Source organism: Pholis gunnellus (assembly GCF_910591455.1).
Source record: "Pholis gunnellus genome assembly, chromosome: 7".
NCBI classification, from domain to species: Eukaryota; Metazoa; Chordata; class Actinopteri; order Perciformes; family Pholidae; genus Pholis; species Pholis gunnellus.
The window spans coordinates 15,805,262-15,818,294 of NC_136533.1; positions in this window are offsets into that span (position 1 = coordinate 15,805,262).

Here is a 13,033-nt window from a genome sequence, read left to right on the forward strand (position 1 = left end):
TTTTGGAGGCAACATAGAGGTTGACGTTTGTTTACCTACTCTATAGTTATTACTAAATATAATCACCTAAGCTAAATATAGCAACGGCAAAAAGCTTTATGACATTTACTTTCCATATATCTACACAGAAGCTTGTCTTTTCCTCTGAATAATACAGGGAGACAACATTTAGGAAGCAACTCAAGACATAAGACATAAATGTAGCCATGCCAAGATGACAGTGGATTGAAGTGTTGAACCCTGACTGTGTGCCACATTGTGTACCAAAACAGTGTGTGCACTCTGACTCACAGTCATTACTGTGTGGTGACAAGGACTGCTTCTTTAAAAAGACCTGACAACGAAGTGTCTCAGGTCTGTGATTTTTATTAATAATCATGATAGCACAGTTTTTCTTCCGAGACGAAAAATGATAGTTGTAACCTGATTTTGCCACAGTTGCAGTGAGGATGTTCAGTATAAAGGTTGTCTCAAGTCATGCTGCTGGCACCATAGAGCCCAAATGAAATGCCTCCCCATCACCAACCACACCAACACTCCCGCAACTCTTAATTAGGGAAACTGAGGGTGGCTACATGTGTACTATATTCCATGACTCACTGACTGCTACACACCTGAAATGTCCAATAAAAACAATAATATTAAGACTTTTCAGCAGGAATATACAGTGCAGCATTTTAAAAACTATTTCTATGAGTGCATTGTCTGTTTGTCCACTAAGTCAAGAAAGACCGTAACTAAAATGAGACTGTGGGTTTCAACTCAGACACAGGTGATGGTGGCTTACCAAAAGGTCTAACACATCCATTCCCTCCCTCTGTCTGTGCGGCTTTTGGGCTCTGGAGAAGCCGGGCTGAGTGGCCAGCCTCATATCTGGGAATTTCACACCTACAATGGCCATTACCAGAAGAGCAAAGCCCATCACACCCTGGTGTGCCATTTCTGACCCAGAAAGCCCAGCGGCCACGAACGCATGTTCTCCTCCAGGGCAAACATGGGGCACCCCAGCCAGTGTAGACTTAGCAGCTTGGCGATGTGTACTCGCCCAGCCATGTGTACCAGGAGTGATGATGTTCCCAGGGAAACAAAGTGTGGGGCTTGGCCTGGGAGGAGTTAAATTGGGATTTGGGGGGTTAGAGGTGAAAGAGTAAGAGTTGAAGAAAGGGGACAAGACAGACTTGGTTCTTGGAGGGAAAACTATTTTCCTGTCCTGAGTCAATCGTTTATTCCAAATCAGCAAAATTGCTTTGAGGTAATCTTTTTGCCATATGGTATGGTGGGTAATGGTGAGGGAACATAAAGATTGAGGTTATGACAAATAAATGATGGTTGATGTATAGTTAGGGTTAGACAACAAACATCTTGGTTAGAGTTATGGTCATGTTTAGGAGTTATGGTCATGTTTAGGATGCATACACATACTAATGCCATACTAATTCTCAAAATGTAAAATCTGTGTACCATTATACTTGGAACTCATTGGGATCATTTGTACTTAAGTTAACACGATGCCAGAAATTCTGGTGACTTTCAACACTTAGTTGGCAGTCCACTGTAATTAATGCCACATTTCCACTGCATGGTCTCTATTCAACTCAACTCGCTCGTTTTTGGATTTCCATTAGAAAAAGTTATGGATAGTACATGGTACTTTTTTCGGAATACGTCAGTCACGGTCCTGTGTGAGCTGAGCCGAAACGAGAAAGTGGAGTTAAAACAGACATAGGACATCGTGCACAAACCTGCCATTTTTAAATAGCCACGTTACATCAATAGCCACTGCAATTTCTTTATTCAATTCACCCCAAAAAAGCCCGCAAAACTACGCTGTACACTTTGTCAGACACTCTACACTTTGCCGTCCATGCTATACAATCACCGAAAAGACTGCATTTTATAATGTCACTTAACAATTGCAGGTCTGTGATGGGAGGTCTCATGCGTAAAAAAGTTACGCCCATCTACCACCTCCACACCCTTACTTTGCTACGTACTATATGAGGCTCGGGCTCCACGGTGGTGTGATGGTTTGTTTCCCTTCTGTGTGGTGTTTGCATGTTCTCCCTGTGTTAGCGTGGGTTTTCTCAAGGTTCTCCAGCTTCCTCCCATAGTCCAAAGACATGCAGCTAATGGGTGAATGGATGCCTGTCATATGTGTCAGCCCTGTGATAGTGTGGCAACGATTGGATCAAATAAAAAGTGGATCATCACACACAAGAATCTTAAGGTCACCTTGCAATTATCTTTCACACAGAACAGTAAATACCTTGGTTGAACCTGATGAAACATAAGCCATTGAAGAATAGGAGCTTCCTTTTATGCGTGTTTCATTTCTATTGTTTTTGCAAATGTTTCTTCTGTTTAAGTTTTTATCCTCGGACACTTAAAAATCTCAACTCATTTGCTAATCATGTTCACACAGTGAACACAACATAATCACTATGCTGTCATTTATGTCTGGAGCACGGTGATAAGGTGATGAAGTTAAATACTAAGACACATATTGATGCTTCCTCTTTGGGTTTCATCTTCCGGCGCTTTTTTTTCGTTGTCATTATTGGAGTTTCTGGGTTGGAATAGAGAAGGGTGGATAGAGCTGACATTGAACTGCAGAGCCACAGCAAACCAAACATGATTCCCAGCCCTCATCTGCACAAATAGGCCTTTTAAATCCTTCCCCTCACTTTTGTCCCATCAATACTTCACTCTTCATGGAGACCAAAGCCACCAACTCCAACCTTCCTTCTGCCCCTCCAAACACACAGAGAGGTGAATGGTGTCTACTGTACCTTCCACCACTCCCCTCTCTGTGGGGTAGAACACATTCTGACAGGCCTGTATTTATGGCCGGCTGGATTCGTGTTGGAATGAACCATGAAAAGGACCAAAATCATCTCGCTGGATGCTCATTTATATTGAGCGCTGGTCAGCTGTGTGGGTCTGTGTGTGGCCTATGCAGAGAGAACGGGGCTTGTGTGAGTGTGTGAGCAAATATGTGGGAGTGGAGGATTAAGATAAGCCCTTAGTGTGTTTGTCATTCTGGGCTCATTATATATGTGTCTGTATGGTTTTAAACCCTAAATGTTTCCATCATCATAATCAATACAATGGTTTTAAAAGATTGACTTAACCTATATTTTAACAAAATACACAACATTGCAATTTAAAGTCCAATCAAAGCTAATATGAGACTTCAGAAGTCTGCGTAAATCAAATCAAGTGGGTATCTTCCACATTTAAAATCTATTTCTTGCAAAATGTTGAGTTTGTCCTGTACAATGTTTCTTCATTTGCTTCCTTGGAATTTTGTACTAAAAATGACTAACTTTTGAAAAATATATACTTAAGTAAATCAGACTTATAGCTTAAGTTTTTGCACAGAAGGAGAGCTCAATATTTTCCATTGGAATCATATTGTCATACATAGCCTGTGTGGACATGTTGAGTAATTACAGTGACCCATGACTCTTTCAAACTCTTTCATGTGTTCAATGAACATACATGCTTGTGAGTGCTGTTTTCAAACAGACTTTGAAAAATGTTAACCCTTCCTTTAATTATAAGTACTGTAAGCTTCATGCAATGTTGAGCTTGCAGGGAGACATATCGAGCATATAAAGTCAAAAGAAAAGGTCACAGCCTCAGAAAAAATGATTGTGACTCATCTAATTTGAGACCAGTGTTGTATGTGTTTCTTAAGAATGTCATTTATAAATTGTTGCTGTTTGACGAGTCCTCTATGTGAATCTATCTTTTAGTACACGCACAAACACACACACACCGCACGCATCACCCCATGAATCCTTCAGAGTGCACTGTCCTAGTGGGTGTGTGGTAACAATGGGAGCTGGGGTGAGCTAAGGCAAACTTCTCCGGTCTTTCTCCACATAAACCTTTAATATGAGGCCTCCTCAGCACCAGTCGGTCATCTAAAGGCACTGTACCCTGTAATTGACCTTAAAAATACTTTCCGTGGAGGTCGGCCATGTCATTGGCCTTCGGCCCAAGCAGTGGCCGCATCTCCCCAGCCCAGAAGAGCCTGGGAAGGCCTCACAGGGTATATTTAGTGGCGCTGTCCTTTGAGTGGAGCAGGAGATGCAGATAATGCCAGTCTGTGTATAAAACCACTCCACCGCCCACGAGTGGGCCTCTCACAGGCACATTTCCCTCTCCCACGGGGATGCGTTTCCTGAGGTCAGAGGTCAGCTATATGCAAGCCAGGTAACTGTACAAACATTTGAGACACTGACCAGAATCCACCTCTCCTGTGAATGTGGGGCATGCCAACTTTTTGTTGTTGATACAAACGCTTTTATACATCTCAGTTTAGTGCAACACATTGCGTCAATTGATGCAGTAGCATTCCCCGGGAACCAGGCGAAACAGACGTTTGCCAATCTGGGAGCAAATGGGATAAAATTGTTGGCTTTCGAAAGAGCTGATGTGCAACGATACTGGAAAATATGATTGTATTTCCCAGTATCGCAATTCCCAGTAATTGTTTAATTAACAACTGATCATCGCTGGCGCGGGGGCAATTAAAACAACAACTCTATTTTAGTTGTGTCACTAAACGAGTATCTGGGTTGCTGTTGGCGAAAACTGGCTTGAATTTCAATATTTTGATCACTAAATAGATATAATGCAAAATATGGAGATTACACAAAATATTATAGGTATGAGAAACCATCAAAGAAAGGCTGTGATGCAGATTATCTTGCCATAATGCAGAGCTGTTCACTTGTCGAATATATCTAAATTGCTTGTTAACATGTATGCACTATGCAGTTGTATTACATAGGACAATATTAATATCAGATCAGAGTTTCTATGAGCAGATACTCAATGTAATGAGACTCAGACTGTGATGAGGGGTTGTTTAATCTGTTACATCTATTCTTGTATTCCTTTGCTGAGCCTTTGTTCTGCTTTTTAAATTTTTAGATCATTTTTATTAGTTTAACACAAATGCAAAAAATAACACTTAAGATTATAAGCTTTGTGACTAAACATTGCTAATACTTGTACAGTCTTTTATGTTGCTGACTTTCATGATCGATTTATTGATTGATTGTCTTCACTATCAGTTCAGATGTTGTATTATGTCATCTGCTTGCCCAAAGTCTAAATATGTAAGTACATATGTAGAGTGTGGTATGTACTGCATGTGTTTAGCGTTTGTTATTGTGACTGAAGCATGACCCTGTTCACCCCCTGTCACTCATAACTGCTGTAATCATCCTGCTGGTTTCTCTCGGGGACTGCCATCTGCTAGTAAATTTATGATTTTTTTCAAGAAAGATCATTGTTGGAAATAAATCACTACTTCCTTTTGTCTTGTAATTTTTTTAAAGGAAAGAACTGCAGTTGATGTAAGAACAAAAATACACCTCCACTGACAGCTTCCCTCTGACCGAATGTCACAGCAACAGAAAGCCTCTCTGTATCTCTGGAGTCAAGCACTGTTAAACATCAGAGGACAGTTAGAGTGATGCAACAAAGCCTTTCATCTGTAGTTCGAGCAGTTTTCACCCTTATCTTTGACAGGTGGATTTATGAGCAACCATAGCAACAAGTATTGCTCGACTTAGTGCCACTGGCCATTGATGTTATATAACAGTTGTATATCTGCCGCTTTTTTATTTGAGGCACCTGTCTATCTTACCTGGTGAATTTTTTTGTGTGTGACTTTTGCTCAGTTATGGGTGAGAGAAAGAGCAGATGGGCCAGTGTTTACTCGTAGCACGTGCAATCACACCCTGAAATTCCTGGAAGTAGCAGTGAGAGAAGTTGCAGTCACTTGTGCCTGCCTCTGCTCCTTACCAGTGGAAACCACAAGCCTTGGCAAGCTTCAGTCACACCATAAGCATGCTCCACTCGTCTAACTACAGATTTCATGGCCTCCAGCAATGTGCACTTGGATCTTACACAACAACTAGGCACTACAACCGTGTCTATAAGTCATCCACAGAATTGTTCAAATGCTGTCATAAACTAACAGATCAGCTCTTATTATCTTTACATATTTGCTTAGAGTTTATTTTTTTGGCCTCTTAATTAACAATACACATACACTAAGCCACAAAGATAGCAGGAAACAGGACAAAGAGTCTCAAAACTTCTGGATTCTCCTCCAGAGACGCTGCTCCTGAATATAAAATCAGAGCCCAAAAACAACAAAGAAACACTTATGATCCACTGTATAAAAAGGACAGTAACAGAGCTCGACAGACCAGGGGTTCATGTGCTCACCGTGGTCTTGGTGACAGATCTGCCGACCACTCCTTGCCCATCTGGGCTGCCGGTGGCGCTCTGCCTGCTCTCTGAGGACAGCATGTTCAGACCAGTAATTTAATTCAGATGAGGTAAAGCAATATTTCCAGATTAATACAAGCCATATTCCTTCAGAACTGTCCTTTCTTTCTTCTTTGCTTTCCTGCATTTTTTTTTTTTACATCTTACAAGTCCAAAAACGTCTGGCTGAGGATGAAAGGAAGAAGTAGAAGGAACAAAAAAAAAGACATAAAGAGTGGGAAGATGGACAAGTTTTATGCTTTGTGAGGCAGACACACAGGATAGCCAGTAGCGGTGTACAACACTATTTTTTTTTCATTAAGTTTGTTTTGATCATCTCCCAAAACACCTACAGTAATGATGTTATTTCTCTGAACATTTTATTTGATATGGCCAAGGGAGGTGTTGGCTTTGCTCTTCCCTTCGCTCCTTTCATGTTATGCACAGAGTGGATAGATTTACATACTCTGCTCATCCATTCATCATTTTTCTATCTCCAAGTGATGTGAATGATTTAAATAAATCCCCGAGTAGCACCCTTTGCTACGAAGCAAACGCTCTGAATCCTAAAATACCTGGAACAGATTCAATGCTCAATACAACCCTGAGCACTTTTCTTGTTCAATCATTTCCAAGATAGCAACCTTGATCATAAAATGTATCTGGGTTTCTGGGACTCAATGTAAGCTGCTTAATATCATATCTGAAGGAGATCGCTCCAGCTGTGATTAGTCTGGCTTGGCAATAGTTTCAGTAGTTGGGATTCAGGAAGTCACAGCTGTCCCTGTCCTGCAGCTGCTGACTGAGCATGTGACTGGCTGCATAATCAGCCCATCCCTATGATACACAGCACTATAAATCACTACGGCAGTCGGAGAGAAGGATCTAGCTTCACTATTTGTGATATGTGCTGTGATAACAGCACACCAGACTTAAATTAGCAGGAAGAAGCTAAAACCACAGAATAACTGGCAAACTAGGCAGCTGGCTGGCTTTATTGTTGGAGAAAAGCCAGTTGGACCAATAGTAATCTTGCAGGGCCAGGCTTTCATCAGCTGTCCATTTTGTTAATGTTTTTGGAAAATTGGAAATTCATCGGCTGTCTCCCAATAGTTTCTGGAACAATACCTCAGATCCATAGCCCCTGTGAGTGTTCCCCACAGTCCTCAGTAATATTCCAAAGGACGTTCCTTCATTTACTTCATATACAGAGGACAAGGCAAGCAGCCACTTTGGCTGTGGTTCTCGTGGCCTCATAGCAGAAGTATGCTGATGAAGGACTGATGAAGGACTGATGACGGATGTACAGCAATGGCACACCCCAAGGCTATGATTATTTCATGCTTTCCTTATCCTAAAGTAACCGTAGAGTGTCACTGAGTTCCTGGGTTGTAAGCAAGACCTCTGGCTGGATGCCAGCCTGAAACCAATTCTGCTGATCATTGCTGGGGGACCAGTGGGACAGTTGAACTTCTGCTTCTGCTGCAATGTTTCTGATGTTGATTTTGGAACATACAACCATCTGCCACACTGCACGACCGTGATGTCATGACTGGGCTTTCTCAATGGCTGGGCTTTCAATTGCACAGTTCACCCGCAGTGCTCGAACGGTACAATTGAACAGTGGGTTTGAAAGGGAACGTGAAATTAGTGATGACTCATCTCTGGTCGCTATAATATTATATTTCTTCACCATTAATGATTTCAATCCATCTAAAGTTCCATGAAATCAGACCAAAAAAGCCAAAAGTATGCGTCTGTATCCAAAAGATGATTTTTTTTTTTCATGAATAAAGTTTCTTTCACATTCTACACACCGTAGACATTTTTTTAAGTTTGCACAGAAGGTCCGACACATGTAAGATATTTCACAAAATAAAATGCTTCTTTACATTACATCCAAGAGTTGAAAACCTTATTTCCATAACACTGTAATGTGTAATATGAGGTGTCCTCAGAGACATAAGAAGGACATTCCATATACAGATAAAGTGCCGAATAATGGAACACCACTGATTTGGCAACACTATTTTGTTATTTTTATGGAAGAGGGGATTCTTTTTTTGAACCTTCAGAGGGCAGCTGAAGTTCAAAGAACACACTCGCAACTACAAGTCACATCAGAGATTTGACGATCACTAAAGTCAAGCTGCATCACTATTATTCTGCTGTAAACTAGACTATTGGACTGCTAACAGGAAGAGTAGAGAAGAGAAGACAAACAAAATGCAGACAGCGGACTACGTCAATTGTTTCTTGCACTACTACTGCCGACTTTTGCACTACTCAGTTGAAGTGCAATTAACTACTGTAGAACAAACTACTGCTAAGATAATCACCTTTTGGGAAACTTCTTAAAAAGATCAATTTCACCGCTGTTTTGCCTGTGGCTGAAATATCAGCAGTCAGGTGCTAATGACTTGTTTTATTAATTTCAATCTCACGCACCGACACAACACACACAAAGCACGCTGCCTTGGGCTACGCAGATGTTGAAATGATTACTATAGTGTATGGCACATTACGTTAGTCAGCAGAGGGGTAAAGGCACGTGATTTGACGTTGACATTGAAGCTGCACAGCAACTCCTCTAAAAAACAAGGCTGGTTGGAAGAATCGCCATTGCAAGTCTCCAGCCTATCTGTTCAGCACACGAACACCCGACTCATCCACACATCCCCCTGCTTGAGCTTGACTTTACCCTTGGTGACCTGTAACTTGTGTCTGTGTGTGTGCCCTGTGTATTTGCACATCCACTGTTCCTAGTGTAGTGGAGGGCCAAGGGACCACACCAGAAGAACAGAAGAACGTTGCCTTTATAAACAACTTTTAAATCAACCATCGCCTAGCTGCGGTATTTTTCCTACAGATTTCTAGCCAATAGTTAGGAGCTATAATTCATGCATCTACTGTGACAGTAGCACATTTAAAAAGATTACGTAACTGTTCTACCAAGTCTGTCTTAATTCTCTATAAACTGGCAAGTTGGTGATTTAATTGACAGCAGCCCATCAATATCACAATTCCCCAGTGGATGAATTGTTTCCAACACACTTTGTTTCGTGTCCTGGTCTATTCATTGTGTTTCATCGTAATCCCTTTGGCTACAGTATGCTGAATGTATGGCTTGGATCTGTACGTCACATGAGCCGCACATTTCTGTTGAGGTAGCTAGCCAGTGCACGTTTAGCCTGGAGGAATGCAGCCTTGCATTGCTGAGCTCGGCTGAGATTTATGTGACTGCTGTGGGGTGTGCATGTGGCTAACAGATGGTGGCATCCTGCTCTTCTTCCCTCCCTCGGCACATCACTGCTTACTCAATACCCCCACCCCGTCCCTATTTGCTGTTCCTTTCCTCTGTAGCATCTGCCACCCTTCGCTCTCCGACACTTCAATGCTTTAAACTTCTCATGGTCGGTTGTAGTTTCAGCAGTTATTGTGGACTTGCATTTGCTCACTGGGTTGTCAGCACCGGACTCCTCCACAATACGCCCACTCTCCCCACCATCCACACTATCCATCCCATACCACTTTAATAGACACTTAACACTATCTATGACAAGACAATACATAAACTGCTTTCATCTATCTCCATACACGTACACACACACACACACACACACACACACACACACACACACACACACACACACACACACACACACACACACACACACACACACACACACACACACACACACACACACACACACACACACACACAAGCATCCTCGTAAAAAATGTTCAAGAACAAAATGTTGCAGCTTGTCATTCTTTCTCTATGTTGTGCTTAAAGTGATACTCAAACCAAAATCTATCTTTTGGGTACACTACTGCAGGCTTGAAAAGTGACTGTGGTAGAAATGAAGCATCGAAATAATCAAAGAAGCTTCTCAAACCACTCCTGCAGCATAACACTTTCCATCCATATGCTCAGAATGTTCCAAACAGTCAGTTTGGCTTCACCAAAATATGGCTAAATATACTGCTTTTGTGTTGCACTATGGCCCTCCTTAACATGCAGAAGCTCCGTAAACAACTGCTGTATTATTTCTTAATCTACAGCCTCTACGCAGCTACTGCTGACCAAGTTTGACGTGCACTTTATGGGATAAATTGATCCCAAGCAGTGACGCACAAAACACTGAGCATGTCATGACACTCCATCTGCTCATCTAAACCCTCACATCGGGTAGCATGGTCCTGAAGAATAACAATGAACCTGCTGACTCTGATTTAGCTTTCGCATTAGATGCCAAAGTCCATAAATCTGGCACACATGTATATCATACAGTAGTGTAGACATGAAACTGCTCCAACACTGTACATGTATGAGTTTACAGCTGAAAACTACTTTTAAAAAAAAGTTCATTCTTACAGAACAGCAATCAAGCTAACAATTTATAGTGTCAATTGTTAACAGTGTTCTTATAGTTAAGTATCAAAACGGTCTAAAAGAATATATTCTTCGGCCACTACGGTAGCCGCCGGTAGGAGCCATACATAATTTACTACCAATCAAAGACGCCATTCAGTGTAAAATTATATACTACTGTAGCTAAAACGGGCATGTGGCACACAGAGCCATTTACGCAGCAATAAAATGCTGACCTATGGGAGCTCATTGAGAACATTCACATAATCTAATAAAAATGCAGCCAGTGCTGAGTGTTCCTTCCCACACACCTTGAGCTGACATGAGTCTTACAGACCCGGTTTATGTGCACATGCAGATAAACAAACAGATGCAACCAGACAAAAACAGCCATCGCCTACAGATGCAAGTGCTCCAGTTTGCTAATCTAATCCCACTCTCAGAGTCTGGGAATGTACAGCTGTGTGGTTTTGTGACACACTGGGCCCCCTGCCATGGGGAGTCACCTCGAGGTGTTCAGAGTGTGTATGTTTGTGTGTGTGTGTGTGTGTCTGTGTGTGTGAGACGTTTGAGTTCATCTAGTCCATGTGACCACAGAGCTGCGGCCACAACGAGTTAAGGACTTTACTTTACTATTGTGACAAACACATGCATACACGCACACAAGTCCACATATGCACCCACCAACACATTTACACATGTACTCATACACACATGGAAGGAAACCTGAGTCACAGTCATTAAATGGTGCACACCACTGCATGCTCTATTTTTAGGAATCTCTTTCCCTTATTAATTCATTCTCTATTCTCTATCGTGTACCATTGAAGTTAACTCAGAGGATGGTTTAAAAAAGGCAAGGACGATGGCCAGAAGGTCAGAGTTAGAGTATTCCCTCTCATCCTTCATGCTGTATCTCTGCTTAGTAAGCACACTCCCTGTGTGACTTCACTGCTGGGAAAACTTCTACTTCTACTACTTTCACAAAAATAAGCATTTACCCATCTTCTGTCTGATTGAATTGACAACTTGCTCTACCCACCGACTTATTGTGAGTGCCTGTGCATGTGTACAGTATGTGTCTGCACAGTGTGCGGCTGTGCTTTACTTCTGGTGTGTTTTAACTCTGGCCTTATCCCCTCTTGGCATCGTTGCTAACCCTCCCTGCTTCGAGGCTTTACGATCTCAAAGGGATTGCATCTAAATCAGGTGAGGTGGTGAATTAAATCTGGAGTCCAGCTTGTATCTAACTGTTCTTTTCACTGAACTGGGTGGAGATTGTATATGTTGTCCATCAAACAAAACTGGAATTTGGGTTAATTTAGTAAGTTATGAGCTAAAAGTCATGGCAGTTGACAGGGCATTATTATCTCCACGCCTCCGCCCCTGGTTCTCTAAGGACGCAGTGAAAGTGCAGAGATGGGGTAAAGGTTACAGCTGATCGTTTGGCGCTTCAGGCTTAAAAGCTGAGGTGCTTTGCATACTCTGAAATGTGTTTATAACATACAGCATATATTCTATTTATATTCACAGTATACAGCATATCACTCACAAATTATATTGCTGGATCTATTTGCTAAAAAAAGAAATAAACCATCAATGGCTCTGAATTGAATATGAGCATGTTAGAGGACGAACATTGAATTATCGTTTATGCTTTGAACTCACATAGACGTGGGCAGAACCCTGACATTACAAAGGCATTTTCCTTTTCATAGGATGAAGATGTTTCACTCGTAACTGAACGAGTGAACTGTTGTAACAGTTTTAAATCATTCCTCGCTATGTGAAATAGCCGGAACATAAAAGAACAGAATGAAACTGGGTATCCCTTTTACAGTATTATCAGTGATCTATACTCTAAACCAAAGCAAAGAGACATTAAACAAATCCTAACAGAGATTACTGGAGGAGGGTTATGACAAGCTGAGGAAGAGCTCATGAGAAGAATTAGAAATAAACCTAAGCCAGGTAGAAAAATCATTCCTCATACAAATTACTAAAGTAAAGCCCATCCACAATGAAATGGCAACTGATGAAAGCTGAGGTTGCATTAACACTGAATAAAATATGAGGGTAGTAACTGTTGTTATAAATTGCTGAATTGTTGAATGGTTTTGGGCAGCCAGAGCAAAGAAAATTGGTTCAGATCTTTTGCTTCAGCTACGCAGAGGAAACACTTATCTGAGAGGAAATGCTTTGTCGGGGTCTGTGAGAGACTTGGCACTCCAGCTATGTTTGTGGGTTAATGCCATTTGTTTTTGATTTCCTGCATTTAACTAGATTTGGTACTATTTGGTCGACCAGCACATGATGCTCTAATGTCTGTCAGTGAAGAAAACAGAAACAAACATTTTAGCAAAA